The sequence below is a fragment of the Pantherophis guttatus genome, chromosome 13 (genome assembly GCF_059756535.1).
Source record: "Pantherophis guttatus breed Tessera chromosome 13, ASM5975653v1, whole genome shotgun sequence".
In the NCBI taxonomy this organism is placed as follows: domain Eukaryota; kingdom Metazoa; phylum Chordata; class Lepidosauria; order Squamata; family Colubridae; genus Pantherophis; species Pantherophis guttatus.
The window spans coordinates 12509731-12535000 of NC_142075.1; the positions used below are offsets into that span (position 1 = coordinate 12509731).

The following is a 25270-nucleotide window of genomic DNA, read 5'->3' on the forward strand; positions in this document are numbered from 1 at the left end:
CTGACCCTTCACCAGACCCATCACAAGTCTCTCATTTGACGTGATCCTCACTTGATGTGACCTCCCCATCACAAGATCTACTGACCACATGAAGCCCTTATAAGCAGAAGAACACCGACACTGACATCCCCCTAAAGTCCACTGAAGATGTTACCTAACCTGGTAATGAAACGTTGAGAAACCAACCCACAAGCCCAGAGAACAAACCTTCACCCTCAATATCTGCCTATCCCAGGACCTTGGGAAGGACTCGATAGGTGGATGAAAATGCCAAGTCTGGTCTAAACATCTGGTTGACTGTGTGACCAATCATCATAATTTGATGCAATTCCCCAGAAAAAATTAGTAAAGAAAATATCTATTTGATTATACATGTAATAACAGCTGCAAGGATTGTTTATGCACAAAATTGGAAAGCAGAGAAAATACCTTTGGAAGGAGAAGTAATTTAAAAAAATTTAGATTGTGCAGAAATGAATAGATTAACTTTGGTGATTAAAGAAAGAGAGGATTCAGAATACTTTAAGATATGGAATCAATTTTACCATTGGTTAGAAAAGAGATACAAATAAGTAAATTAATAGTTATGTATAAAATTGCTACCATTAGAATATTGTGTTAGTGATGAATTGTTGTAATGGATTTGGCGAAAATGAAGATAGAAGAAACATCAAAAAGGAGAACTTTTGGAGACAACACCGAAATGTCACATGGAAGGAATGACTGATCTATTAAATATTTATTTGTCTAAAAAATAAAAAAACCCTTTAAAATAATAATAATAATAATAATAATAATAATAATAATAATAATAATAATAATAATAATAATAATAATAATTTGATGCAATTCACTGGCATTCAAAAAATGCCAGAGCCTTTATCTTATAACGGTCGTGTATTGTTGGAATCCAGGATTAGGCACCACTTATCCATTTGAGGGTTCTCCAAGCTTGCATTTACTGTATAAAGACTGTTCACTGATTAATCCATTTTATGGTAAATTAATTGCCTACCTTTTAACCAATTAATCAGTTATTTGGCAAATTAACATAAATGTTACAGCAATTCAGTCAGAGTGGCAGTGCACGTGTTATTTAATGTATTTAATGAAGACGGTGCTTTGTATTGACTGATTAACCTGGGGAAATATAACCGTTAGTGGTTTGGTAAATTATCTTAAAATTCATTGCCTGAGTCAGGAAAGGTTGATTCTTTACATAATGACCTCGGTGTTAAAGATGGTTATTATAAGGGAAGAAATCTTGAATAATAGCTAGTTGAGATAACAATGTTTTTTTTAAAGAAAAAATATTAGCTACGTTCCTTAAATCAGGCTACTTTATTAAGGCTGAAGTTTTATTTGAGATAAAGCTTCTTTAAAGTCATGGGAATGTGCATGTGAGTAAATACGCATAAAGCAGCATAATCTTTCTGAATTCCACAGGCTAAAAAAGCTTCTGCAACACCCACATTCTTTTATCTAGGATCAATGTCAAAAACTTCTCCCTTGATGTGCTGTCAAACATTTACTCTGGAACGGTCCTACACTGAATTTAAAGCAAGATAATGATTGAGTTTTTCCTTCTTTTTACTAAAATGTAAGTTAAAAAAAGAGATTACCCTCTAATTGGTTATCTGCAATTAAAAGTTTTTTTTAAAAAAAATAAAACTTTGCATTGTGTAAAATGACATGCTGTGATATGGCAGAGTGCCTTTCCTGAGCAATCTTGACACACACTTAAAAAAGAAAAGTCCTACTGAATTCAGGAAGATTTTAGAACTTCTGAAGACTCACAAGTTGGCAGGACCTAGCCCAGTGATGGCTAACCTTTTTGCCATCGTGTGCCAGGAGATGTGGTTTGCTTTTGATAGTTCCTTTATTAGGGTATTGTTTTCTTCTTGATTGTTGATCTGGTATTAATCCCTGTGTCAGGTTTCGATGTCGTCTCAAATAAAATAAATTGCATGTCCAAACAGATAGTCTTTGAAGAAATCTTTCATTTTATTAAGCACGACAACCTGCCCCCGATCGTGGCGTAGCCAACTCTGACTTCCTGACCCCAAACCTTCCCTTTCTGTTCCCCAATTCTCTGCGTCTCATTGGCCCTCTTCCAAATCACTCTCCCCATATCTACTACTTCAGCTCCCAGGAATGTTCCCCCTCCCATCTCATCTCCTAGGGGATATTATCTTCAGGGAAAATAAGTAGGTGAGAAGTCAAGCGTCCTCTTGCCATCTGCCCCCTCTTCTCCTTCTTATGTCAGCAATAGAGTAAATGCAGGTTGAAGTACAGACATCCTGCTTATCTAGGTATGGAGAGCTGAAGAGGAAGTGTTTGAGTCTTTTTTGTCTCCTTCTTATCTTTTTTAAAAAATTGTTATTTTGAACGGCATGTAAATATGGAGGGAAGGCCACCATAAAAATCTCAGGACTTTAAGATAGAATGGAAATGGAAAAATCACATGTGACACAAAGTGGTCTACAAAGTCTCCGGGAATTGAATTCATCTCAAAGGGGATCTTTATTGCTTTAGACAAGATTTGGGATCAGTCTGGATTTTTCCAAACTCTCATGGAGAAGATGTGCTGAATAGATGCTGCTGTGGTCACGGTTTCTTTTCATGCTCTTCTTGATTTGCTGGTTATCATGGTAGCCTTGGAGTTTATTGAGAGCAAAGAGAGGAAATGGGGAAAAGAGATTTTGAGCAGTGCTTTCTCCAATTTCACGACTCTTTGAAGGAGCAAAGGAGTGATGGGAGCTTTGAAACTTTCATATTTCTCCAAAGCATCGATCATACCTTTCTCCTCCATCACACCTTTCATTCTGGGCCGCTGCCTTAATGACAAGAAGGAAATGCATCTCTGGCTTCAGTAGAATTAAATAATGGTTAATACCCTGAGTTGGTTATTAAATCAGTCTTTTTCATGCTCAAGTACTTTACAAAGACCCCTGAAAATTGAAGCAAAATTGCCTTCAGGCAGGCTTGGCTCTTAGTGTCTTTCATGGACACATTCATGCAGTTTCCTTGACATGATACAGAAGTAATTTCTTGGTGCTTCCAGGATATTCTCCCCACCACCACCACTTCCCAGTCTATCCTACTGTCTTGTATGTACCAGATAATTCCTCAATTAAGTATGAACCATATTTGACTCTTTTCAGAGAATGTCAGTCGTTTTTTTTTTGCTTTTCTGTATCGTTGCACATAATTAAAATAGCCAGTAACAGAAGTATGGAGAAGGGTCGGTGAGATTGGCTTAACTGACCTTTCTTGCTATTTCTTTGGAACTTTTGGAAAGAAAAGGTTCTTTGAGGGATGAAGAACATTTTCTGTAAGTTTTGATTGTTTCCTAGTATGATTCGATTGCTTATTTGTACCCTATGACTATCATTAAGTGTTGTACCTTATGATTCTTGATGAATGTATCTTTTCTTTTTATGTACACTGAGAGCATATGCACCAAAGACAAATTCCTTGTGTGTCCAATTGGCCACAGAGCCTTGGTGGCGCAACAGACTAAAGTGCTGTTAAGTAGCACCAGCTGCCTGCAATTACTGCAAGTTCAAATCTCACCAGGCTCAAGGTTGACTCAGCCTTCCATCCTTTCGAGGTAGGACTGTGGGGGCAATAAGCTGACTTTGTATAAAAAGAACACCGCCTGGGGGGGCGAAAGCCCTATTAAGCAGGTATATACAAAAGTATGAAGGCTATTGCTTAACACATTGTAAGCCGCCCTGAGTCTCCGGAGAAGGGCGGCATATAAATCGAACCAATAAATAAAGAATTCTATCTATCTATCTATCTATCTATCTATCTATCTATCTATCTATCTATCTATCTATCTATCTATCTATCTATCTATCTATCTATCTATCCATCCATCCATCCATCCATCCATCCATCCATCTATCTATCTATCTATCTATCTATCTATCTATCCTGTCCAGTTCATAATCTTTTCAGATAGGTTGTAACCTAGACAGTGGTGAAAAAATTCATATTTTTTTTACTACCAGTTCTGTAGGCGTGGCTTGGTGGGCGTGGGAGGGGAAAGATACTGCAAAATCCCCATTTCCTCCCCGCTCCTGGGGGAAAGATATTGCAAAATCTCCATTCCCATCCCACTCTGGGATCAGCCAAAGGTGGTATTTGCTGGTTCTCCGAACTACTCAAAATTTCCACTACTGGTTCTCCAGAACCTGTCAGAACCTGCTGGATTTCACCCTTGAACCTAGACCTCCTTTAATGATAAATGCCTTCCAGTTCTTGAGAGGTTGTTACAGAGAAAAGGGGACTAACTTATTCTCCAAAGTGCCAGGGGTCAGGACAAAAAGTAATGGGTGGAATCTTATTCAAAAGAAAGTAAGGATAAATTTCCTGACAGTGAGAACAATTAATCAGTGGAATGGCTGGTCTCCAGGAGTTGTGGTTGCTTTATCACAACATTTTCAAACTAGACGGTACAACCATTTGACCAACATAATATAGGGTTCCTTGCCTTGACTAGAAGACCTCCGAGATCCTTTCCAACCATACAATTTTATGTTCCATTGTTCTATTTTTTCTATATTTTATGTTCTCCATAACCCGGTCATAATTCTTTGTCCACTAAGCTCGCTCATCAATGTCCTTTTGAGATGTCAAATGCTGTTCTTCATAATTTTGCAAATCTTTGAATTTTCATCCATTTGCTGATAATGACCTCACCCTCTTCACTCCCATTTTTCTATAAATGGTGCTGAGAATATTGAATTCTCTCTCTTTGGTGGCTCATTGGGGTGGGGCACATCTGTAGATTTTATTGAACACTTTCCCATTGAATGCCTTTATCCTTCTTGGTTACATTTTTGATGTCCTTATGCTGATGCTGATGTCATTAAGAGATGACACTCCAATATCTGATAGCCAAAGAGGCTTGTCTACGTAATGACATTCCTGGGGCTGAGGGAAGGAATGCAATATAAATAAATAGCTTAACACTTGTTTTGGAAGCTGTGCCAACAAATTGCCATAAATGTTCTTCCCTATTATATGTAAATATTTATGGAAAAACCCTGAACCATTCCCGCTTACTTCTGCTCCGTATGCATTAGATTATTTCAGGTCACACCTCTCTTCAACTAACTGCCTTGGAGATGCTAGTATAAATTAATGTTGTCTCCTTTCTTTTGAAAGCTCATAAAAACGCCAGCTAGGACAATTTTGAACAAGGTGATTATTTGAAGTATCTCCTTTCGGATCTGACTTATTAACGAGCAGGATGATTTTGCATCTCATACATTCAGGCCCCTATAAATCTTTCCGCCTTCCATTCAGTTATGCTATTGACGCCACTTCTGCTTACTTGTCCCAACATCTTTCTTGATTTAAAAGGGATTACCCCCACCCCCAGTTGCCTTACTTCAAAGTGTCGTGTTCTACACTAGAGCTTTCCTGGTTAGTCATAGAGGTAGGACATAGAAATGGGGTTTTAAGAATGGGATTTACCCACCATACAGGGGTGGCATGGTGGTTAAGATGCTGGGCTTGTTGACTGGAAAGGCAGCAGCCCAGGTTTGAGACCCGAGTGCCACGTGATGGGGTGAGTTCCCGTCTTCCCCACTGTTCCTGCCAACCTACCAGTTCAAAATCATGCAAATGCGAGTAGATAAATAGGTACCACTTCGGTAAGATGGTAACAGTGCTCTGTGACATCCTGCTGGCCACATGACCATAGAAATGTCTTCAGTCAGTGCTGGCTCAATTGCCTTGTAATGGGGATGAGCACCATCCCCCATAGTTGGCAACGACTAGCAGAGTAAAATCCACAGGGACACCTTTATCTTTTTACCTTTGGCATCATACAGGCAAGTTGATGCCACATTTCATAAATACTGGTGAGTTGAGTAGACCTAATCCTTTCTTGATGACCTTGCTTAAAGCCACAGGAGTTGTTTTGGGTGCATCTCTTTGTCAAATATAAATTGAAAATGGTACGTGTTCTGATTCAGATGTGGTCCTAATTTTGCATTTATATTTCTATAGCATGCAACTCAAATGAGTAGATAAATGTCTTGGACAGGTAACAGAAGTAAAGGTAGTCACATCAAATCTCCCCCACCCTCTCCATCATCCCCGCTACTCTCACCTCCTCCAGTTTATTGTATCTAGTGGAAAGGGATTTTTGCAAGCTGTGTGCACAATTAAGGCATGCACCTGAAAGCACAGCAGTGTTACTGTTTGCATGAAACTACTTTGAGCATGAATGGAGACTTGGGTTATATAAGCTAGTAGTGTATTATGTGAGCAAGGCAAGAGCATGATCTTGATCTTCTTAGCAAACCAAATCAACCCAGATCAAAGTACTTCTCTTGGACTTCTGAGGTTTGAGCATGTGGAGGTAAGTAGAATGTGAAATAACTTCTAGCAATTTGGTTCTAAGGGCTGCGTGCTAACATTCTGCATTGCACCCTTCTTAAGAATTGAAGGAATTTGTGCAATATAATAAGGATCTTTTCACAGGGCAATCTATAATAATAGGATTTCGACGGCACTTGCAAATTAGCAGCTTCTGTTCTGGAAGCTAATTTCTGAATGGTTGTAAACAGCTCAGCTTGTTGTGATATGCACTTCATTGAAACAGCATCTCCCTACTGCGGATGGAGTTTCATTGTGGGGCATTAATGTGTACCTGTGTAGGGATGGTACAATAAACTTTTATGAACTTGGGCTCCTCAAAGCTCTGAAGGTGAACAATTTGAGGTATACCATGTTTTCCCAAAAATAAGCCTTCCCCTGAAAATAAGCTGTCTCCGAAAATATTTAAATGCATGTGCAACCAGTTCCTGCCATTTCCTCTAGTTTGGGTTAGGGAGACAGAGCTGGAAATCAGTTAAGGCGGCAAGAGGATCCCCATCTTGTTCCATGAACTCCAAAATAATAAGATCTCTCCAAAAATAAGGCCAAGCACTTATTTCGGGGTTCAAAAAAATATAAGACAGAGTCTTATTTTCGAGGAAACACGGTAGAAATTAGGAACCAAACAGAGTTTGCCATAAAGGGATGAATTTGTATCTAGGTAATACTTGAGATGGAGAAATAATGACACAAGATACAATTTTGAAGGCAATAAAAAAAAGTCAGGTGACGAGACTGGACAGGATTGAAGAAAGTTCCGAGAAAAACAAAGTAAGAAAGCTAAATTACGCTTGACAATAAATGGCCTTTCATACTTTTCTACCATGTTTGATGGTGATGCTTTCCTATGAATTTCTCCAGGGAAATTCACCCCGGCTCAAAATTGGAATAACTGCTGCATCTTTTCGGACTAACCAATGTTATTAAATGGCATATACTTTGGTCATGACTTTCCTCTTGCAATATCCAGGGGGTAGCAAAAAAAACCTTAGCAGTTTATTTAAGGCAGATTTCCCTCGAAGTCCCGCAGATGAAAAAGCCTTGTGGTATATAAAGGAAACATGAGAATCCAAGGAAGCTGCAGATTACTGGGGAATAAACGGTCCCATCATGAAGGCTGTCATTCTTTCCCCAGGTTGCTAAATAAAATGCAGGAACATAACACCCCAGTTGCGCACCATTTCTGCACCGTTCTCTTCTCCTCGGAAAGAACTTCTAAAGTCTTTTTCCAAACTGAAGGACACTTGGCAGAAAAAAAATGGCAAGAAAATTGCTGTGCTGCAGACTAAATACAGGAACGCAAGGGATTAAATTAAGGCACAAGACTAGATCCCAGCCTGCCAGCCAGCCAGCTAGCTGGCTCTTCCTGCTTCTTCTTACAGGAGTTGTTACAAGGGAAATGCCATAGAGATAGCAATAGTATTTAGGCCATTATATACCTCTCATAAAAGGATGTGGTGGCTCAGTGGCTAAGACTCTGAGCTTGTCGATCAAAAGGTTGGCAGTTCAGCGGTTGGAATCCCTAGTGCCGCGTAACAGGTTGAGCTCCCATTACTTGTCCCAGCTTCTGCCAACCTAGCAGTTCGAAAGCACGTAAAAAATGCAAGTAGAAAAATAGGGACCACCTTTGGTGGGAAGGTAACAGCGTTCTGTGTGCCTTTGCATGCCGGCCACATGACGTCTTCGGACAGAGCTGGCTCTTCGGCTTTGAAACGGAGATGAGCACCGCCCCCTAGAGTCAGGAACGACTAGCACATATGTGCGAGGGGAACCTTTACCTTTATACCTCCCCATAGTGCTTTACAGCACTCTCTGGACAATCTGCAATGTTGGCATCATTTGCATACTCCCCCCAACAATCAGGATCCCCATTTCATCGATCTCAGAAGGATGGAAGGCTGAGTCAACCTTGAGCCTTGTCAGGATCGAACTCCAGGCTGCGGGCAGAGTTTGCCTGAAATGCTGCATTTAACCACTGTGCTACCAGGGCCCAGAGATGAGGGATATTCCCATGATTTCAAGGGAGAAGATGCTCCCAAATTAAGCAGAGAAGGGAATGACAATAAGGTGGACATTTGTAGTGATTTAAAGCAAACTTCCACTTGTTGTTCTTATGCCTAAACAAAACAATAGTGCTGTTGTTATTGTTTTAATTGTTATTCGGTATTTAGCTTGGGTGATCCTGACTATAAATCAGGAACAAATATCTTGTGTAAATCTTTTTTTCAAGCTTGCTGATAAATTATCATAAGGGGAAGGGGGACAATGGCTGCAGTCTCCCACCCTTAACGTAGCTTTAATCTCAGTAAATCTGCAGAATGAAATGTCTGCCGTGATAGAATCAGTGAAAGGAGTTTCCATTACAGTCAGCGAGGAAATAGATCCAATTTTGTAATAAAAAAGATGCCCATTTCAACACATTCATTTTACTTCACAATTATTGTGATGAAGTTGCAACCACTTCCCTTACTAGTTCCTTAGACGCTTTGACTTACTGACCAGGCTAGCAATGTCTCTGTTGTGAACCAGGCCCGAAGTAGGTAGTATTAGACGCAAACAGTTCCAAAACAAACAGACTTTATTAGAACAGCTGAGAAGTAATTCATTCTCAGCGTAGTCCAAACTAAATCAAAACAAATTCTTCATAACACAAATTCTTCAGTCTAATCACCAACCTTGGTATAATTAGGCAAACTGCCAAAGGCTTCTCTTGGCAAAAGTTCAGAAGCAGAAGACGCCGACCAGAGATAAGTGTAGTAAGACAAGAACAAGTCTATCAACGTTGTTTTCCGACAAAGAGCCCAAGAGTCGTTTCTGGTCTTTTAAGCCTTATGGGAGGGGCCAATCATCTCTTGGCCCTACTCCAGAGTCATCCTCTTTGCTGTAGCTGCTCTTGCCTTCTGGCAGCTCTTCTCATACGTGCACTAGGAACAGGCTCTTCCTGTTCCTCTGCCTCTCTACTCTCAGCCTCTGGAGGCTCTGGAGTCCGCACATCACCCCTCAATGGCCCTGGCCCCATCTCTGCCTCTGACACAGAGCCCTCATCTGGGCCTTCCCCAGCCTCCAGGACTGGCCCATGTTCTTCCTCAGCCTCATCACTGTCCGACTCTGCTGCCAGCTCCTCAGGCTGCTGGCGGACCACAACAGTCTCTTCTGGTGTATGTCCTGGCGACAAACAGAGATGGACAACTATGGCTTCCTCTGTGACTCTGTGGACTTCAACTCTCAGAATTCCTGAGCCAGCAAATGCCCCTTTATGACCTGTGGCTGGCTCAGGAATTCTGGGAATCCCATCCCTGTACTATCATTCGTTGCCTTGACATGCTCCCTGGCACCATTTCTGCAAGTGTGCAAACTCATGTGGCATCTGCCAAACTCAGAAGCTGGTAGGAATTTGAGCTCTTAGTTGATCTTTCCCAGACACTGCAGCTACAGAGGAAAAGCTATTATTTATTATCTCTAAATTTAAGGTTATTAATTGCATCAGTCAAAAACAGAGAAAGAACCAAAACATCGTAAACAGCAATAATGAACACTGCCAAATGCTAATTCCCTCTGCTTGCCAATGGTGCCTGTGTTTGATTGATTTTTTTTTATACCTCTTCCCAGAAGTATTAAATTAAAAATGATTCAGAGCTGCAGGATCATTGATCAAGCTTGGAGTTGATAGAAGGATACACACACATACACTCAACACTAAAGGTCCTTGCAATTCAGCTGTAATTGCCTAGATCTTGGGATAGTCATGCTGGTCACCCTAAATGGATTTTTTTCCCTCTAGACCGTCCCAAATGATAGATCTAACATTAGGTTAGGAATCATACCTTTTGGGTTGGCTTCCTTGTAGCTTCTTGAGTAAAGAGTAACAGAGTTGGAAGGGACCTTGGAGGTGGTCTAGTCCAACCCCCAGCTCACACAGGAGACCTATGCTAAGGATTCGAACCACCGAACTTTCTGATCAACAAGCTTAGGGTCTTTGCCTCTGAGCCACCTAGGGAGTCGCCATTGGATAGATTCACACAGCATGCTTATCCACCAGTTAGTCACGGTTGACTAACTATTCAATTCAATTCAATTCAATTCAAATCAAATCTTTATTGTCAGTGCACAACATATGCACAATGAGATTGGTGGAGCTCCCTCAGTGCACCCCCCCAACACAATACAACTCACAGTGAAGGCAAAAAATCCCTAACCCAATAAATCATGTTGACAAAACACCCAATCCTATTGCACCAGTGTGAACATGTTACACATTGTGCCAGCCCTGCAGTCCATCATAGTACATAGTGGCTGGTCCATCATAACTAGTGGCTGGTATGACACTACATACTCAGTTCTCGTGAGATTTTCCTAGTTTTGCCATAAGGCTGTGATGGCGAACCTATGGCACACGTGCCACAGGTGGCACACGGGGCCATGTCGCCTGGCACGCCAGCCCAGCTCCCACCAGATGTAGGGAAACAGGCTGTTTTCTGCCTCTGGAGGATCTCCAAGGGGGTGGGGAAGGCTGTTTTCACCCTCCCCAGATGCATAGAGAGGATCTGGAGCCAGGTAAGAAAGAAAAACGGGCCTACTGGGCCATCATATGCCAGGAGCAGGGGGGGAGGGGGTCACGCATGCATGCACAGGGCGAGGCATATAGAATTATGGGTGTGGGTACACGCAGGTGCGAACCCTCCACCCCCACCCCCTTCCTGGCATGCGATGGCAAAAAGGTTAGCCATCACTGCCATAAGGTATACTGTGAATCCAGGTCAGGTCTCACCTTTGCCACCAGCAGCTCAGGTGGTTGGTTTTGAATGGCAATGTGGCGTATTTATTTATTTATTTACTTATTATTGCGATTTATATGCCGCCTTTCTCCCTGGGGACTCAAGGCGGCTTACAAAATGACAATTTCCAATACAAATCACAATGAAATAAAAATTAAAATCAGCAACCCTATTAAAACAATTTAAAATTATAACAGTGTACCCCCAAACTGATCAGTTAAGTTGACGGAAGAGCCACGTCTTCAGCTCACGATGGAAGGGAAGAAGGTCGGGGGCTGTCCTGAGCTCGTTGGGCAATCCATTCCAGAGGGTCAGGGCTCCCACAGAGAACGCTCTCCTCCTGGGGGTCATCAGCCGACATTGTTAGGCCGACGGTACCCTGAGGAGGCCCACTCTGTGAGAGCGCACAGGATGGTGGGAGAGTGGCTGGAGATGGTCCTGTAAGTACCCCGGGCCTAAGCCATGAAGGGCTTTATAGGTAAGCACCAGAACCTTGAAATGAACCCGGAACGCCACCGGCAGCCAGTGCAGCTCACGCAGGAGAGGTGTTACACGGGAGTATCTAGACGCCCCCGTAACTACCCGCACGGCTGCATTCTGGACTAGCTGGAGCCTCCGGATGCATCCCAAGGGCAGCCCCATGTAGAGGGTGTTACAGTAGTCCAGCCTAGAGGTAACGAGGTTGTGAGTGACCGTATGTTCCTGCAAAGCAGGAATCTAATCTCTTTGTGGCTTTAACCAAAGGTTTATTACATAAAATACTTAGGTAAAGCCCAGTGGTGAAATTCAATTTTTTTTACTACTGGTTCTGTGGGTGTGGCTTGGTGGGCGTGGTGTGGCTTGGTGGGCATGGCTTGGTGGGCGTGGCAGGGGAAGGATACTGCAAAATCTCCATTCCCACCCCACTCCTAGGGGAAAGATATTGCAAAATCTCCATTCCCTCCCCACTCCAGGGGAAGGATACTGCAAAATCCCCATTCCCTCCCCACTCCTAGGGGAAAGATATTGCAAAATCTCCATTCCCACCCCACTCCAGGGGAAGGATACTGCAAAATCTCCATTTCCTCCACACTCCAGGAGAAGGATACTGCAAAATCCCCATTCCCTCCCCACTCCTGGTGGAAAGATATTGCAAAATCTCCATTCCCACCCCACTCTGGGGCCAGCCAGAGGTGATATTTGCCGGTTCTCTGAACTACTCAAAATTTCAGTTATGGGTTCTCCAGAACCCATTGGATTTCACTCCTGGTAAAGCCTAGCTCCTCACTAGATATGGCTTATTAGCCATATATTCAGAGAGCAACCATACCAGGAAGACAACTGGAAGAAGTAAACATAGAGCTGACATACTCCCATCAATCCCAGTCATCATGGCTAATGGGAAAGGGTGTTGGGAATTGTAATATGGACCCATTTGAATACAGCAGATCATTTTCCTCTGGTGCAGAGAAAGAAAAAAAAAGGAATTAAAAAACTGAACAAACTCAAGAAACAAATTAGGCAATAACTACTTGTTCAGGTGAAGATCTGCATTGCACGTTGGGGCAAAGGTGGAATTCAGTTCATTCTTTCTCTTTTTAGCCAAAAGGGGTTCATCGCAAGGCATATTTCTAGCAGCTCTGATAGCTCGTAAATGCTTTCAGAGGAACCTTTAGAAAACTAGCACTTTCCTCAACTTTTCTCGAGCAATGTGAAATGATAAATTCATACACAGCTTGCTGGAAATCTCATTTACTTGTGGTATCTTCAAGGATGAAGGGAAGCAATGATTGAGTAGGACTTGAGTTCAGATACTGGAAAATTGTTATCAGTCAAAGCTTCTGAGCAACTTACTCCAAATTTGTGGTGGAATAGATGTTAGCATCCCATATGGGCTATTCCAATGACATCATCACTTACAATGAGGTCATTGGGGGTGTGTCAGAAGTGGATTTCAGCAGGTTCTGACCAGTTCTGGAGAACCAGTAGTGGAAATTTTAAGTAGTTCAGAGAACCGGTAGTAAAAATTCTGATTGGCCCTGCCCCCGTCTATTCTCTGCCTCCCAAGTCCCAGCTGATTGGGAGGAAATGGGGATTTTGCAGTATCCTTCCCCTGGAGTGTGGAGGAAATGGAAATTTTACAGTATCCTTCCCTTGCCACACCCACCAAGCCACGCCCACCAAGCCACACCCACAGAACCAGTAGTAAAAAATTTTGAAACCCACCACTGGGGTGTGTACAGTTTTGTTTTATCATGGCACCTGGAGGGCATTAGTAACTATGACAGCATCTTCTCTTTCATTGTTTTTCTACCTCTGTGTTGCCTTTTGCTTTAATGATGGGATGTACCTGCCAGTCACAGGCTGGTACATAGGATACACTAAGCCGTAAGCTACCCAAGAAATTCTATTGCTTCATGCTGTGTGAACTGAGCCTTTGTGGTTAGTTTGCAGCGGGTGAACCTAGCATGTTGGGTTAATGAGTAAACAAACCATGGTTACGTTAACCGAGGCCAAGTGTCCCATTCACAGTACTTATTCAGTTTGTACTGCTACCCACCTCTCAAGGGATTCTGGGCAGCAGACGAATTTAAAATAAAATAAAAACAATGACAACAATGCAAAAAATTGTTGGCAAGAAATATTATACCCCATAATCACTAGCACAACCAAGAAAACAGGTGTCTAATCAATGAATGGAGCAACGGCCCAATTAAGTATGTGTTCAAAATGCAAATGTTATAACAAACAGAAGCATACGAAAGATTTTCTACAGGTGGGTAGTGCAACCACAGCTGAGTAGCAAATCTCATGAGACGATGCTCTTCTTCTTCTTTTTTTCTCAAAAAAGTTTTTATTTCTGTTTCTCATAAACATATTTACAGGTACAGTCATTTTTCATTCATCTTATCTTTTAACTTTCATTTTATTTTTGATTGTTCTTTTGACTGCTCTTTTACCATTTACCCTTCTTTTTTTTTTGCCACACCCTTTCTTCTTCTCCTCTCCCCTTCTCTTCCTTCCTCTATCTCTTCCTACTTTCTTCGTTCTTCCTCTCCTTCTCTTTTCTACTTCCCCTTCCCCCCCTCCTCTCTTCTTCCCCCCCCCTTCTAACCTTCTCTCCTACTCCTCTTTCATCTCCCTTTTCTTCCTCATTCCATGCAAGGGAACCAAAACATGGGATCTGTTTTTTTGCAGATCCTTTCTTCAAAAAAAACTGGGCAGGACTGACAGATCTCCTCTCCTTCCCTTCATTTTTTCCAGAGGGTGATTTATTCGGTCCCTTATCTGCCTGAACTGCCTTGCCGCATGAATTACGATCCAGGTTCATTTAGCACCACTGTTTCCTCCTTAGCGAATGCACTGTTAAATATTTTGGCTCCCCCGGTACATGCCAGCTTCTCTATTTACAGCTGTTCTCCATGCAACCCCCCCTCCCACCGCATTGCCCCTGCTTCCTCCGGCTGTGCTCTGTGGCCCCGTAATGACCACGGAGATAAATAAAAGGCATAATTCTTCCCAGCTGTTGTTCTTTCTCCCAGCCACTGTCACTGCTGTTATTTTTGTTGTTGCCTTGTGTGGTCATATATACAATAACAAGGAAAACAAATCTTATTACTCGGGTAATTACAATAAATAAAAAGCTGAGAGGGGAGGCGGAAGGGATTTTTTTTTTAAATAAAAAAAAATGTAATTTACTCGGGATGTACTCAGTGCTAAGTTGGCCCCACTGGGCACAGGGAGGAAAAGACTAGCTAATTAGCAGCCAGGTGTCACAGTCACAAAAACTCAGCTGCCTCCATGCAACCTTGGGCTTTTGAAATTGACTAACTTGCTGCCTGGGGTGTTTTCGAGACTGGTGATCCATCACTAGCTTCTGTTATTGCATTGTGCTGTGTTATGCTATGAGCTTTGGAAGAGCTTTCGTCAACCTGGTGCCCTCGAGTGCCTTGACTATCGATTCCCCAAATCCTTAGCCTCTATACCAGCAATCCTCAACCTTTCTGGCACCGGGGTTTCGTGGAAGACAAATTTTCCATGGACTGGGAAGGGATGGTTTTGCATGCAACCTAGATCCTGTGAATGCACAGATGAAGCTTCACTAGCTCACCCGCCGCTTGCATGTCCTGGTTCCAGCCATGGACCAGTACCCATCTGTGGCCCAGGAGTTGGAGACCCCTGCTCTATACTCAACTAGGGATTTCAGGAACTGATTTTTAAGACGTCTGGAAGACACCATGTTGGTGACAGTTTGTTGTGGCCTGCTGGCTGCTGGCCCCTCCAGGAGCCGAATCAGAGGAGGAGAGGGAGGCGTGGGAGTCAGGATCAGCATCAAGGCAACCTGAGAGCTTCGAGGGGGGAAGAGGGAATGGAGCTGGCAGAGAGAGAGACAGACAGACAGAGACAGAGCCTGGGCCGTCCGTTAGCCCTCAGATGGAGAGTCAACAGCCCCCAGGTCTGGAGGTGGCTGATGGGAAAGAGTGCCTGATGCACAGATGTGCAGAAGGCAGAAGAGAGAAGAGCAGTGGAAATCCATGGGCCGATCCTTGGGAAGGAAGAGCCACCACTGCTAGTGAAGCCCCATACTAGCTCCGGGGATAAAAGGCGGGGGTGGAGACGAATAGGTGTAACACACAACTATTCGTCTCCCTGCCGGACAGACTTGTTGCCTGCGTTGAGAGAGAAACTTTTTGCCAGGGCTTCTGGCGCTCCTTATAAAGGAATCTTTGAGTTAACTTCAGATGGTTTGTGGTGTTTGGGGAGCTGGATCAGAACACAGTTGCTTTGTGACTTTGACACATTCCCATATCTTCCCCTTTCGGTGACTCATATTGTCGTGCAGGTGACCATCAGACGAGCCAGTGCAATCTGTTCTTTGTCTTTGTTGTGGTCCACCAGCAGCCTGCGGAGCTGGCAGCAGAGTCGGACAGTGAGGAGGCTGGGGAGGAATATGTACCAGTCCTGGAGTCTGGGGAAGGCTTGGACGAGGGCTCTGCATTGGAGGCAGAGAAAGGGCCATCTGGGAGGTACGTGCTGCCTCCAGAGCCTTCAGAGTTGGACCTCAGTGAGGCAGAGGAACAGGGGGAGCCTGTTCCCAGTACGCGCATGCGCAGAGCTGCCAGAAGGCAAGAACAGCTAAACCAAAAGGGACAACTCAGGAGTAGGGCTTGGAGATGAATGGCCCCTCCCATAAGGCTTAAAAGAGGAGCAAAGGCACATGGGCCTTTGCAGGAAGCAACATTTGTTTATTCGGTTCATCTTAAAGCCTGAAGCTCTGTTTGATTCTGGACTCCATTTGGCTTTGCCAATTAGGTCTTTGGCAGCATGTGAAGGTCCCGAAGGACTCTTTACAACTATTTGGGACTCATCTGTGAATGAACAGAATTCACAGCTGTTGCAATAAAAGAGGTTTTTGGGACAACTCGTGTGTTTTAATGACTCAGGAAGCCTAGGTCAGAACAGTCTTCTCCATGTTACTTGGGGCATTCAACATTGGTCAGATTGCAGATCCTCCTTAATAAAGAGTACAAATCTCTCATCCAGTCATCCTCTCATCTGAACTGTTTCTTCCTCACTTTAAGAGAATTAGCGAGTCTTTTTTTTTTTTTTTTTTGGTCTTTGGCGCTTTAGTTTTGCAAGCCAGTAAGGAAAGTTTTGTTTTTCTTTCCTTTCTTCAAATTGCTCCATCACTGTATAGCTTCTATAACACACTATAACAAAGGGATACGATCAAGATCAAGTGAGGTACTAATACCATTCTATAAAGCCTTAGTAAGATCATTCCTAGAATACTGCATCCAGTTTTGGTCACAACATTATTAAAAAGATGTTGAGACTCTAGAAAAAGTGCAGAGAAGAGCAACCAGGATGATTAGGGGACTGGAGGCTAAAACATGCGTGCCTTCTTCCCTGTCCTACTGTCCCCATTTATTCGTATCCATTTCCCATGTTCATATCCATGTTTATACTGATTCCTGTTATCTTGTACATGTTTGACAAACTAAATAAATAAAAATAAATAAATAAACTGTTGCATGAACTGGGCATGGCTAGTCTACTGAAGAGAAGGACCAGGGGAGACATGATAGCAGTCTTCCAATATTTGAGGGGCTGCCACAGAGAGGAGGGGGTCAAGCTATTTTCCAAGGCACCCAAAGGCCAGACAAGGAGTAAAGGATAGAAACTGATCAAGGAGAGATTCAACCTAGAAATAAGGAGAAATTTTCTGACAGTGAGAACAATCAACCCATGGAACAGAAGTTGCCTTCAGAAGTTGTGGGAGCTTCATCATTGGAGGCTTTCAAGGGGAGATTGGACTGCCATTTGTTGGGGATGATGTAGGGTCTCCTGCTTGGACAGGGGGTTGGACTAGATGACCTACAAGGTCCCTTCCAACTCTGTTAATCTATATCTTCTCTGGCTGCCTGACTTGAAAAAACAATCCCTTTGAGAAGAGTTCTGTCTTTAATGCTTTTCCTTTGGATTGAATTAAAGCATGGTGAGCTTGTAAGACTACTGAAGAGATATTTGCAGATTGCTGGGGAGACGATTGCACAAAGAGCAGCAATGCACAAAAACATACAATATACCCTTGACACTGTAGAGCAAGAAACAGTAGGAACAGTAAGAACTCCACACTCAGACCACCCTAATTGCAGTGGGGGAGTGGTCTCAATTAGGAAAACGATTTAAGAGGCCATTTCTTTTTCTTCGGATTGAATAAGAATTGAAAAAACATGAGAAAAATATTGACCCAACACTTAAAAATATTGGCACATCACTTAAGAAAACAGCTAGCCAAAGAGCACCCACAGAGAACTCCCAGGTATAATTATAAGAAGAAGGACTTTTCTCAACCTGATGATATGCAATAATAAATAACTCTGGGCTGCAGAAATATCAGTTCTGTTGTACGTTGTGTCTGGTTCTTGGGATTTGAAGGATGGTGGTGTTAGAATGAGATACTTTATCAGAAGAAGAAAAGGATTTGCTTTCAGGATTGAGTCTGCATATTTGCACAATTCTTGAAACTCCTATGCAAGAAGATGCGTTCTGCGAGGTCTTTCTGACTTGAAGGACTCCTGTTGCCATTGGTGGTGAATTCACTCTTCTCTAACAGTTCTGGAAGACATCAAGTTTCATAAAGGTAAAGGTAAAGGTTCCCCTCGCACATATGAGCTAGTCGTTCCCGAATCTAGGAGGCGGTGCTCGTCTCCGTTTCAAAGCCGAAGAGCCAGCGCTGTCTGAAGACACCTCCGTGGTCATGTGGCCGGCATGACTAAATGCCAAAGGTGCACGGAATGCTGTTACCTTCCCACCAAGGTGGTCCCTATTTTTCTACTTGCATTTTTTACCTGCTTTCGAACTGCTAGGTTGACAGAAGCAGGGACAAGTAACGGGAGCTCACCCCGTTACGAAGCACTAGGGATTCGAACCGCTGAACTGCCGACTTTATGATCGACAAGCTCAGCTTCTTAGCCACTGAGCCACCGCGTCCCGTAAGTTTCATAACACTGTGCTAAATTTGCTTTGCTGTATACCACTAGTTTTCCACTCCGTGCAGAAGGATTTTTCTAAATTCAGGATGCTTTAGAATTTCTTTGGAATTTCTCCAACTGATTCTTGATCACCTAGAATAACAGAGTTGGAAGGGACCTTGGAGGTCATCTAGTCCAGCCCCCTGCTCAAGCAGGAGAGTCTATACCATTTCAGACAAAGGGCCATCCAGTCTCTTCTTGAAAGCCTCCAGTGATGGGGCACTCACAACTTCTGAAGGCAAGCTATTCCACGGGTTGATTGTTCTCACCATTAGGAAATTTCCCCTTAGTTCTAGATTGCTTAGTTTCCACTCATTGCTTCTTGTCTTGCCTTCTGTTGCTTTGGAGAATGGGCTGGCCCCCTCTTCTCTGTGGCAGCCCCTCAAATACTGGAACACTGCTTTCACGTCACCCCAAGTTCTTCTTTTCACTAGACTAGACATACGCAAATGCAACAGTTCTTCATTTGTTTTAACCTCCAGTCCCCTAATTGTCGCTCTTCTCTGCACCTTTTCCAGAGCTTCAACATCTTTTTTTATATTGCGGTGACCAAAACTGGATGTCAAGTGTGGCCATATTAAGGCTTTTTAAAGCAGTGCTAATACTTGATGTGATCTTGATTCTAACCCTCTATTAATGCAGTCTAGGAGTGCATTGGCTTTTTGATTACGGTAATTTGGCTCTTATTTTCTGCTGTTGAGGGTATTTTCTCTGTCGCATTTTTTTTCCATCACTTTCAAACCATTCTTAACTGTCCAACCTTCCCTGTTTCAAAGAGCCCATTGAAATGATGATCTGACAGTGAGAACACCAAATTCTACATATTAGATTTTTTTTTGTAAAAAAAATAAAAATCTAAATTCACTTTTTTCTTGAAAAAAAAAAGAATGAAAACATATTTGTCATCAAAAAAAGAATGAGAAGTGTTAGGGAAAAACTTTTGGAGAAGCAATATAATATGTACCATATTTTTTGAAGATGCTCTGGAGTATAAGACGCACCTTATTTGTGTTTTGGGGGAGGAAAATAAGAAGAAAAAAAAATTCTGCCTCTGCCTACCAGTGTGTGAGACTGTTTGGAAACTGAAACAGTATTTGCTGTGTGAGCAACAAGGAAGGAGACAGCAAGGAGCCTGGATGTGGCTTAGGTCAATTGTTCTGAAGCTGCATGCTGTGCTGATCTCTGAAACTAAAACTGAAACTGAAACTCCTCTCCTCTGCTTGCATTTTGCTTGCTGCTGCAAACTCTGTCAGGCCTTGCAGCAAATAGCCAACAGCCAGGTCAGCTTTAGCACATTATTGCAGCCTGATTCAGCAGGAGCAGCTGATTGGCGGATGGATCCGCCTTCCAGAATACCCCCAATCAGCTGTTCTAGTAAGTAAATAAGTAAGCTGTTCCTGGCTGCAGGGATTGCCACAGACCATCGCCTCCTCCGTGCCTTGCATTTTTAGCTACATTCGGTGTATATGACACACCCAAATTTTCACCCTCTTTTAGGGAGGGGAGGGAAGTGCATCTTATACTCCGAAAAATACGGTGCCTGTTTTCCCATCCTTGACAAACAAATCCTTTAAGAGTCTAAAGGAAACCCGATAAAAATAAATGAACGAAAAAATGAATTCCTTATCATCCCTTCTTTCTCATTCAGTCCTGTGTGTTTTTTTCCTATTGAATCAATGAAAGAGGCGCCTTTGTTCATTTTCTTTTCTTTTCCTTAAAAATAGCTGCCCACACCTTCCGAGCTGCAGATCCTAGGAATGATGATAAGACTTAGCTGAACTAGCTACTGAGGTTATCACAGGACAAGCAAGTTTTTTTTTTTTTTTAAGTGCTAACTTTTGGTCATAAAAGCAAATTTTGGAGGGCTGGCATAACGAGGGCAGTTTTGAATTTGGAAAAGCGGGGAATGAAATGAGCCACTTTATTGCTTATCTTTGGAAGTGACCTAAGAATAAATAGACTCATAGGGCTGAATTCCTGGGGGTTTTATATGTATGTATGTATGTATATATAAAATACATTTTCCCTTATTGTACATCATATTTCCAGTTTTGCAACAACAGTGTACTGGCTGTATCGAGTCCTTTTTAAATATAGATAGTGTTATACACCCTGAGTATAACCATTATTCTCGTAGTCATACAATATAGTCTCTCTTAAATAGATAACGTTGTACATCATATTTATAACCATTATTTTCATAGTTATACCATAACGCTCTAGACCTGTGATGACAAACCTATGGCATGCGTGCCACAGGTGGCACGCGGAGCCATATTGGTGGGCATGCGAGCATTGCCCTAGCTCAGCTCCAACACGCATGCATGCACCGGCCAGCTGATTTTTGAGCCTTCCGGACCCACCGGAAGTCAGGAAACAGGCTGTTTCTAGCCTCCAGAGGGCCTCAGGTGAGTTGGGGAAGGCCCATTTTTCGTTCTCCCCAGGCTCCAGAGGCTTTCTAGGAGCCTGGGGAGGGCGAAAACAGTCTTCACCCTCCCTGGAGGCGCTCCAGAGGCCGGAAATCACCTGTTTCCTGACTTCCGGTGGACCCAGAAGGCACGTTTTTCGGAAACGGGCTGTTTCCAGCCTCCGGAGGGCCTCCAGAGGGCTGTGAGGAAGGCCGTTTTCACCCTTCCCAGGCTCCGAGAAAGCCTCTGTAGCCCGGGGAGGGTGAAAAATGGGCCTACCGGACCCACCATGCCATCCTGTGCCAAAAAGTGGAGGGAGCACAGGGGGTTGTGTGCGCATGCGCAGGGCACATTGAATTATGGGTATGGGCGCGCACGCTCCTCTCGCTTTTGGCACGTGATGGCAAAAAGGTTAGCCATCACTGCTCTATACATTTATCACTCTGATTTATTGCTGATTTATGGCCTTCCCAAACTTCCGGTAGGCCCGTTTTTCGCCCTCCCCAAGCCTCCATGGGCATCCTACACTTACCTGCATCCAAAACGTGCCACGTGGGGACTCCTGGGACGGGTGGGGTGGGCGGGGCCAGCCAGGAGTGGGATTTGGGGGCTCTCCGAACTGGACAGAATCTTAGCTAGAGGTTCTCCCAAACCCCTGCGAACCCCCAGCAGCCCACCTCTGCCTGTGAGCAGTCCTGGTGCCCTTATGCACATGTGTGATCACATCACAGATGCATTTTTTTAAAAAAAAAAAAATCCGTTAGGCCAAGGTGGGAAAAAGAAACAGCAGCAGCATATTAAATACTGAAGAGATAATAGCTTGCTGTCCAGATCCTTTGCACCCAGAGAATGTCTGCAGAGGGCTCTAGATTGCTAAGATTTGAAAGAGATATAGGTAAACCAATTTGTTGGCTTGATAAATCTAGAAACAAGGTTTGCTATAAATGATACTCTCCAAGCAGCTACGCTCTTTCTTAAGCAAGCATCATGGATTATAAATCAGTAAACCCAAAGATTTGGGTTGGGTAAAAAGCCCATTTTACTAGCAAGCAAGTAGCTGGATTTATTTGGTTGTTAATCTCCCTGTCTATTGGGAGCAATTCGTTTGACTTCCAAAAAAAGTAAGCTGCGGCCTCTTTTAGTAGAGAAAAAACAAAACAAACATAGAGTGTCTAGATGCAATATATAAAATGTGGAGGGGTGCACAGTTCTTATTCCTTAATGTATAGTACCTCCAGTTTATCAGTTTCTCCCTATAAATTTTCATGATTAACAAACAGTTGTTGGGTACGGCACAGAAACTCTAGCACTGATGTATTGGATAACATAGGTTGCTTTGGTCTCCATTAGAATTCTTTAGGAGGGTTAATATTTCTCATAAACTCTTGTAATGAGAAATGTTAACTCTCCCTAAAAAATTCTGATGGAGACCAAGATCCAGTACCTATATCTATATCATCCAGTACCTCAATAGCAATAGCACTTAGATTTATATACCGCTTCACAGTGCTTTACAGCCCTCTCTAAGCGGTGTAGAGTCAGCCTCTTGCCCCCAACAATCTGGATCCTCATTTACAGATTAACAGAGTTGGAAGGGACCTTATAGGTCATTTAGTCCAACCCCCACCCCCCACCCCCGCTCAAGCAGGAGACCCTACACAATTTCTGACAAATGGCAGTCCAATCTTTTTTTTGAAAGTCTCAAGTGATGAAGCTCCCACAACTTCTAACCTCAGAAGGATGAAAGACTGAGTCAACCTTGAGCCGGTCAGGATCGAACTTCTGACAATGAGCAGAGTCAGCCTGCAATACTGCATCCTAACCACAGTGCCATCATGGCTCTTATCAATGCAAGAATGTGCGTCAAATGCAACCACTGTTTATTAATGATGGGTTATTTATAGGCTATTCTCACTGTCTTTCTCCTCTCCTTTTCCCACTAACCCTTTCTCCTTTTCTTCTCAACCCTGCCTTCCCCCTATATTTTTTTCTCCTCCATTTTAAGACTCCATATATCTCTTGCTTCGAGGAAAGCCACATGAGTCAGTGTAGTCCAAAATCAAGGCTTTGCTGTCACCTTCTCAGACTAACCAATTTTATTAAAAGGCGTAAGATTTTGTGAGCTGCAGCTTATGTCATTAGACACAGGCTGCCTAAACTAAGCTCACAGGAGCTTGTGCCTTTCAGGTTAAAATGTTATTTTTTTTCCCCCTCTTGCAAGAGTCTCATCTTGTGTACTACCTCTCTGGAAAGTATGGTGTTGGAAGTAAGAAATTTTGAAGAGAAAGCTAATTTGTTTTTAATTTTTAAATCAAGATTCTGATTTGATTTAATTGGAACTTTGTTTAGTATTAATTCATCTCTAGGAAAGCTAGTGCCTGCAGAGGGCATCCTGTGCAAAGAAAAATAGCTTGTAAGAAAATAAGAAAAAAATGGGTTTTTTTTCCCCTTCATAATATGAGGCTTGCTAGCTTTTCCAAAGACCTGCAGAGGTTTGCCCATAAAGGACTTAATTTTGTGTTTCCTTATATTAATAAAAAAATTAAAGGCTGGTTGCAATAAAATTGCACTGACTAATTTTCTAAGCATAAATTGCCCATGAACTATTTTGCATCTGCATCACATGTTTATGGAAGAGAAACAATGCTTGCTTAGCATTGTTTAGCATTACCCTCCAGCTGCACAAACAATAAAATCACAAAACATGGGTCTGTTCTAAGCCAAAGCAGTTTAAATGGCGAGATGATCCCCAACTGGTTGATGGTCATGTTCTCCTCTTCGTTTCTCAATACGAATCTTCCAGAATTTTTAGTCATTTAGGAACATTCAGAAGATCTGGGAGAACGTGGTAACTGTCTTCCTGTACTTGAGGGGCTGTCACAGAGAGAGGGGATTGACTTATTTCCCACGTTACTAGAGGGCAGGACAAAAAGCAATGGGAGGAAGCTTATTAAAGAGAGATTCAACCTAGGAGAAATTTCCTGACAGATAGAATAGAATTAGAATTAGAATTAGAATTAGAATTAGAATTAGAATTAGAATTAGAATTAGAATTAGAATTAGAATTAGAATTAGAATTAGAATTAGAATTAGAATTAGAATAGAATGCAGAGTAGAGTAGAGTAGAATAGAATAGAATAGAATAGAATGCAGAGTAGAGTAGAGTAGAATAGAACAGAATGCAGAGTAGAGTAGAGTAGAATTAGAATAGAATTAGAATTAGAATAGAATAGAATAGAATAGAATAGAATAGAATGCAGAGTAGAGTAGAATAGAGTAGAGTACAATAGAATAGAATAGAACGCAGAGTAGAGTAGAGTAGAGTAGAGTAGAGTAGAGTAGAGTAGAGTAGAGTAGAGTAGAATGCAGAATAGAGTAGAGTAGAATAGAATAGAATGCAGAGTAGAGTAGAATTAGAAATAGAATAGAATAGAATAGAATAGAATAGAATAGAATAGAATAGAATAGAATAGAATAGAATAGAATAGAATAGAATAGAATAGAATTCTTTATTGGCCAAGTGTGACTGGACACACAAGGAATTTGTCTTTGGTGTTTATGCTCTCTGTGTACATAACGAGAATAAAATACATTAATCAAAAATAAAAAGATACAACACTTAGTGATAGTCAAGGTTACTAACAAGCGATCAAATCGTACTAGGAAACAAATAAAAGCAATATAAATGGAAAGATACAAGCAGCACGGTTCTAATCATAAATGGGAGGAGATAGATAATAGCAACGAGAAGAATAATAGTAATGCAGACTTAGTGAATAGTTTGACAGTGTTGAGGGAAATATTTGTTTAGCAGAGTGATGGCGTTTGGGAAAAAACTGTCCTTGTGTCTAGTTGTTCTGGTGTGCAGTGCTCTATAGCGTCGTTTTGAGGGTAGGAGTTGAAACAGTTTATGTCCAGGATGCGAGGGGTCTGTAAATATTTTCACAGCCCTCTTTTTTTTTTTGATCCATGTAATAGCTTGCCTCCTGGAGATGTGGGTGCTCCATCACTAGAGGTTTTGAAATCTATGAGTTCTATGAGTAATTCTAGTAATTCCATTTCAATTAGAGCTCTCTCTCCCTCTCTCCCCCCCTCCCCCCCTCACTCTCTCTCATAAAAAAATTCTTCTCAATATTTGGGTTGGGTTGTGGCTTTCCGCTCTTTTGTGTGC

The 25270-nt window shown here is 42.4% G+C and overlaps 1 protein-coding gene and 1 long non-coding RNA gene across 5 annotated transcripts in view; one reads left to right on the forward strand and one right to left on the reverse strand.

Moving 5' to 3' along the window:
* LOC148112161 (uncharacterized) overlaps nucleotides 1-9204 on the reverse strand; it is a 73932-nt gene extending 64728 nt beyond the window's left edge. Inside the window, exon 1 of the long non-coding RNA XR_015729825.1 lies at nucleotides 9075-9204. This is a non-coding gene — a long non-coding RNA (uncharacterized LOC148112161). The remainder of the gene's footprint in view (nucleotides 1-9074) is intronic.
* Nucleotides 1-25270, forward strand: part of AGBL1 (AGBL carboxypeptidase 1) — a 701662-nt gene that overhangs the window by 177016 nt on the left and 499376 nt on the right. The gene's annotated exons all lie outside the window — the stretch shown is intronic.